The sequence below is a fragment of the Haliotis cracherodii genome, unplaced genomic scaffold, assembly GCF_022045235.1.
Source record: "Haliotis cracherodii isolate W230 unplaced genomic scaffold, xgHalCrac1.p SCAF_2, whole genome shotgun sequence".
Taxonomy (NCBI): domain Eukaryota; kingdom Metazoa; phylum Mollusca; class Gastropoda; order Lepetellida; family Haliotidae; genus Haliotis; species Haliotis cracherodii.
In genome coordinates, this window is record NW_027266275.1 from 51436750 (window position 1) to 51444065 (window position 7316).

The following is a 7316-nucleotide window of genomic DNA, read 5'->3' on the forward strand; positions in this document are numbered from 1 at the left end:
CACGAGGTTATTGTTATTGCAGTGGCGGAACCAGATGAGGAGAAGGGGGAGGGGTGTGATGTTCATTCGTATTCTCGTATTGACTAACGACATAATGCTATATCTATCTTCGGGGCGGTCGGGTAGCCTAGTGGTTAAAGCGTTCGCTCGTCACGCCGAAGACCCGGGTTCCATTCCCGGCATTGGTACAATGTGTGAAGCCCATTCCTGATGTCCCCCGCCGTGATATTGCTGGTCTATTGCTAAAGGCGGCGTAAAACCATACTCACTCACTCACTATATCTATCTTCACGAGTCACATCACAACTTCAAGAGCTAATGTATTCAAACATGGTTGGTCAATTGTAGAATTTGTTTTCGGAAAGTGCTGGCTTGATGTCCTTCTGATCAAGAATTAAAATGTCATCATTTCTTTATGGATGTGATATCACTGATGTGCTTTGTAGTGCATCTCCCCCTGTTGTGTTGTCTCCTCCCCCGCCCACATCAGCGAGGTTGACATGCAGTCGTGTATGTGCAGTTCGCTGAAGTGAGATGCAACCCAACTGTCAGAGGATTCAGAGGGGCACGCCATGCACGTGCGACACGGAAGTAATTCCAATGTGCCAACATTTACGTTTTACGTTTTTTAAAGTTTTAGTGCAAATTTTAGACAAACTAAACAATGAATGCATGGCACGGATAACGTGGCTCAGGCGGTGTGTATTTTGATTGTCTCCTGGTGTAATTGGTATAACGTGTTCGATGACTTTCCCATTTGGAGTGTACGAACGCCGCTTGTGGTGAGGATGCAGCGTATCCTCATATGCCTACAAATCAGTTCGCCTACAGTAAAAGAAGCTGATACACCTACATATTAATGTGACAGTTCTATCAAAACAGAGAGTAAAACGCCAGTGCTGAAATGTTGACATCTTCCCGAGGTAAGGGAGTTAACTGACTGTCCAGTTTCAACCCTTGCTGAACTAGGTTGGAATTATTATGGCTGGACTAACGAGTCTATACATAGTCCATTCAAAATCGCATAACGAACAAGACATCCGGTTCGCAAACTGCCGTGCAGATTTCGGTCGATTGCAGGATTTGCAAAGCCTGTGTACCGCCATTTCGGCGTCAACAGATATTTTCCACTCTTTTAATGTGTTTAATCAAGTGCTCACGAGATTTAATGCACTTCGCGAAGTAAGACCCGTTTTATTACAACATAGATCTTGATTATCGATCAGATCGTCTTGACTGGGCCCCTTCATTTTGTTTGAAACAAATGCAAGTGATATCAGAAAGGAAATCTGATTGGTCAATAGGAGGAACATAACGCGTAATAACTACTAGTGAAGCAACAATCGAGTCCAGAAATTCCAGCCTTGTTTGGCAAGGGTGGAAAGTGGACTTTTACAATCAGTTAACTCCCTTGCCTCGGGAAGATGTATATTTATTGCAGTTGCCAGACTTGGAAACTTACGGTAAATGTAAGAAAAACTAAATATTTTCTACTTGGGTGTGTATTTTCCCGAAACAGAAAAAGAATCATACGTTTGGTAAACAAAAGATTGAAGCAGTACTCGACATGGTTTGTTGATCCAGCTTAAGGCCCATTTACAGCTTGACAAGACCATCCATCCCCAGCAAACAGGTGCTTGGTGATTTGTGTAATTAATCCCAGAGCCAAGTATATACATGTAGATTGGAATCTGTCAGTAGCAGTCCGCGATTGATTATAGCCATCTGTGTGACCTTTACTTACAATACTTATGTTGTACTTATCTTCACTATACAGCGTGTATCATTTGATCTATCATATACACCTTATGATCATGTCCATGCCACTTAAAGAAGACACGTCTTCAGCACAGGTAAGCTGTCACCAGGTGTGTGTCGACGATTTCCACACAGATTCTACGTGTAGACGCAACACCGACTGTAGACGCCGGACAGGCACGTTGTGCTACCGGTCTCCTATAGGCAGCTTTCCCATCCACCACTGTCACCTGAATTTCACCTGTCACCCTGTGTATGTTGATTACAGGTACAGTGATCATCCATCACCTGAACATTTCCGTATATCACACGGCCGTACCTGTTGATTACAGGTGAGCGGCGTTAGCCCTCTAACCACCTCAATACCATTCAGTCTGACAATCTATTAACGCAGTTGCCATCACTGTTATTCTCACAGCCTGTATGCAATTACATTTTACCTGACAACGCTAGCTTTTGTTACAGCTGCATTCAAATTCAATTTTCGAACGCGATATATTTTAAAAAGTAATTTTCACAGAGTGTACATATGTCGATTTCATGGTGTTTTTAAAAACTTGAAACGGCTGTTAGAGAAAAATAGATTCTTAAATTGCAGGCGTTTTAGACAACCTATTGACTACGCCACTATCACTACTATATTGCTACAAGCCGTCGGCACACAGACAGAATATACAGACGCACCTATAACCTGTGTGAGGCTATACCTGAGCCTACCTGTTCTGTTACAGTGTATTGTACAGCCCTGTGACAGTTTCAATAGTTTCTCATCCCCGCCTCTGCTCTAACAGTGTATTTATGTCCGTTTCACTGTGTGCACCCAGGCCTGGTTGGTGCAAGTCTAGACATGCTACCTACATGCAGCGTCATACGTATGTAGTAACAAGGTTGGGAGCTTGCCCCAGACACGACACACAGTATAGGTGTTGTTGAGACTCGGGGTCACCAGCGTGGGGACTTCTCACTGACGATAGGTAATCAGAAAATGCCACTCGGGAGTTGTTGAAGTGTTGTTATCTGGAGGTATGGAGGTTATTGGACATTTTAATAGGGATGTGAGTCTCAGTTGCAATTTCATTTCAAAACTTTCTACATAAGGAAGAAAATTAGCATATCACCACTTTAAGTGTCAAGTTACATTTCCGGGGATCAAATATTTAATAACACATCAAATTTGAAAAAAAATATCTTCTAAATTATTACTGCCCATTTCAGTGGAGAAACTAACACATTTGTGTGTCATGGCGGTTGTAAGAAATCATCAGGTCCCCTGTTATGCATTATTGTTGAAGGTAAAGTAGATACAATTTAATGGCGACGTTCCGGTAAAGTTGGTTGGTTGTTAGTTGTTTAACGCCGCACTCAGCAATGTTCCAGCTATATGATAGCGGTCTGTAAATAATCGAGTCTGGGCCAGACAATCTAGTGATGGGCATCGATCCACGCAACTGGGATACGATGACATGCATCAACCAAGTCAGCGAGCCTGACCACCCGATCGTATTAGTCGCCTCTTACGACAAACACTGTCGCCTTTAACGGCCTAGATCCTTGTACTGTCCTTTTGCTACAACGGCATGAGGATCTATACCAAGATGTCGCCATTACAGTAAAATATAGACGTTGTTATAAATAAATTGTGCCTACTTTGTCATAGTAGAATGTATTTAATTTTGTTAATGGTATTTTTTCTGATATCCGATTGGGAAGCAGGGATATGTTCACCGCTAATTACAAACTATTTACATAGTCACTGGTATACCAGGGCTGGCTGAAACGTTCTGATCCGAAGTATGATGGACTGTGTTGATGGAGTTGGATGCTGATTATTTCTAAACATAATCCCCTCTGAGGTCCACCCACTTCTACCAGCGATCAACAGTGCTGGCGTGCCTGGACCCCACTGGTGTAGAAGGCTCACACCTGGGATAGTTCTTTATTTATTCAAGTTTGGGAAGAATTGGAAATATGACGGTGCCAATGTGGTGAAAATGGAGGATGTACAATGTTCAAAGCCAGGGTCATGTATTGCAACCATGACGACAATACACTTGTCAACTGGTCCATTGTCCTGGTAGAACAAAACATCTTTAGTGAGTTTTCCACGACGTTTAGTCTTGATATTCTCAAGCAGTACCTTCATTCGTTGGTCCAACATAACGATACAAGAAAACTATTAAAAATTAATCGATTAGGTTCGCGTGTACCTATGTCAACATTTTCTCGTCGTTATATGGCTGAAATAATACCTACGCGACGTTAAATTTGAACTCACTCACTCTGAAAGCTTCTCCCTGGGTGCGGCGTGATGTGATGGGAGGGACAGGTGAGTGACAGGGTCGAGACCCGTACAGGTAAAACACAGGTGAGAGCTTCTGTACAGGTGAAATACCGCTCACAGATGATTATCTCAATAAAAACGTATTGTGGAACTCCTGACCCCCGGGACCGTGTCTGTGGTATCTCACCGGGGACAGGAAACTGGGGCATGAGACGAGACCCTCTGGTATTGTCAGAGGAGGGGGGACCCGGGCCAGCGACCACTATGTTGACTGTGTCCAAACCCTGATCTTCGACCCCTAGCGATCTGTGAACTGATACACACCCGATGAGGGGTTAGGGGGACATTATCAAAGACTTGAGGGTCCTCGGGGCCACATGTCTGAAAAAACAGGAAACAGTTATCCCCTTTATTGGGGAGGTATTGACATGGTGTCTTCATTTCTTTGGTCATTGAAGAAAGTCAAGCGCCTCTTCAAGTTGTTATAGTTGTGTCTATTCACATGTCCAATGTGGTTTCGTTGTGACCGTTAAACAACGCCATATAGTTCTCGGAGGTGTCAGCGTTGCAAGTAGGAGAACATTTAACATGTAGATTTATAGAACTGCGCAAGAAAACAGCTGTTGGCGAGCTACCTCCAATATAACGCCTGTACATTTACCCCTCCCAGGACTAGGGTCTCTATCTACGAATAACGAGAAATGACTGTATTATGATATTGCACAACTGTGGGTCTTATTTCAAAGGGCATTAACAAACTGAAGTTCAAGTTATTGGTTTCAGTATCATTGATGTAATTATATATAGTTCTTTCATGCGAGTGAGTGAGTATAGTTTTATGCATCTTTAAGCAATATTCCCGCAATGTCCCTGCGGAGGACACCAGAAATGGACTCGATCGTCTTAGGAGCGAACGCTTTAACCATTAGGTTACCCTACCTTTTTTCTTTCATACGAGTATTCGGATGTTCTCAGACGTTCTGTCGCTTGCTCATCAGTAAGTGCATCATCATTGAATATAACGAGTCACGAAGGGGCTCAGGGAGTGGGGTGACTCTATCACAGTGACGTATGCATACATGCGTGTGTAGATCATGATGCAACACAATTCCGCGGTTTCTTGCAGTCTTCAACATCACATATCATCTGATAAAAGAAGGTAATAACAAACTTTGATAACATATAAAACAAAACACTTTATTTCAGCAAAACATGTTCCTACGATTTATTGTACAAATGGATTCAAAATACCTATCGGCCAACATTTTTTCCAGGCTTGATGGGAATAGCCGAACGTGAGATATGGGCATCATTGTTGACGTAATACAGGCATCATTGTTGACGTTATACGGACATCATTGTTGACGTAATACAGGTATCATTGTTGACGTAGTACAGGCATCATTGTTGACGTAATACAGGCATGATTGTTGACGTTATACGGACATCATTGTTGACGAAATACAGGCATCATTGTTGACGTAATACAGGCATCATTGTTGACGTAATACAGACATCATTGTTGACAAAATACAGGCATCATTATTGACGAAATACAGGCATCATTGTTGACGAAATACAGGCATCATTGTTGACGTAATACAGGCATCATTGTTGACGTAATACGGGCATTATTGTTGACGAAATCCAGGCATCATTGTTGACGAAATACAGGCATCATTGTTGACGTAATACAGGCATCATTGTTGGCGTAATACATGCATCATTGTTGACGAAATACAGGCATCATTGTTGACGAAATACAGGCATCATTGTTGACGTAATACAGGCATCATTGTTGGCGTAATACATGCATCATTGTTGACGAAATACAGGCATCATTGTTGACGAAATACAGGCATCATTGTTGACAGAATACAGGCATCATTGTTGACAGAATACATGCATCATTGTTGACGAAATACAGGCATCATTGTTGACGAAATACAGGCATCATTGTTGACGTAATACAGGCATCATTGTTGACAGAATACATGCATCATTGTTGACGAAATACAGGCATCATTGTTGACGAAATACAGGCATCATTGTTGACGTAATACAGGCTTCATTGTTGACGTAATACGGGCATCATTGTTGACGTAATACAGGCATTATTGTTGACGCAATACAGGCATTATTGTTGACGTAATACATGCATCATTGTTGACGTGAGTGACGTCAAATATATTTGGAAATTGTTTGCCAACAGGGTATACTCTCTACAGAAGAAGCTACTTCGTCATGACATCCAAGACGGGCATGGGAATACATATTTCCGCATTCATAAATGTGTTTTACAAAACTTGAGTGAGAATTCTCACATTTCTCTCGCTCTTGAAAATAAATGAGGACGTAAATACAAAGCGTCTGACGCTCATCTCGTAAATCAGTATGACACTTACACTAATTGAAATTCTTTTATGTGCCTTATGATATTACCCTGAGACAGAACCTTATCTGCAGTTTGGTGACTGGTAAGAACCCCAAGAAAGGAAATGTGCCATGACGGACAATTACTTTGCGTTAAGTGTTTTCATACAAGGCACGTGTTACTGACCAACACTTTCACTAAGAAAAGAGATTTAGTTCTTTTAGCGACACGCTCTTATTAAGAAGTCGAATACAGCTATATGCAGCCATTGTTGAATCTTTCACACTGGAGTTGCTTTATAACCCTGGAAAATGGACGTCAGTGTTATTGGTGCATTGGTGTAGAAGGGGATGAGTAGTTACTGTTACAGGACACAATGGGGTAAGGGTCAGTGGTGTGGGCAGACCACCGGTCTCTCTATACCATCACCGGGGGAGTCTGCACCTACCACCAACTATGGCATTGTTCGTCTCTGCTGCTTGCTTCAATGCTGACACTAATTTCAGGAGCTCCATACATCAAGTTTATGCCTGGTCGCCTTCATCCACAGGATTTAAAAGAAATGAAGAAAATAGCCCGCGTCCACTCTTAATACATTGACTGCTCACATCGCACGTCCACTGTTCTCCGACAGTGGTCTGATCCGGGTCATCTGCTTGTCGTCTGCCACAAAGATTTACTGAGCACGTGACCAACACGCCCCCTTGTAGCGTTCATCAGAAGCTATTGTTCTCTGGCGGGCGATTACCTATGGTTTATCCTTGGTCGGTCACCTGGAACATCGGCTAGTTAGGAACTATTACTGACCCGTCGGACATCTACGACCGGCCAGTGTCCACTCCGAGGCTGTTTCTTGACGTAGTGACAGTACGTCTGGTGATCTATACGTCTCGGACAGAGGCA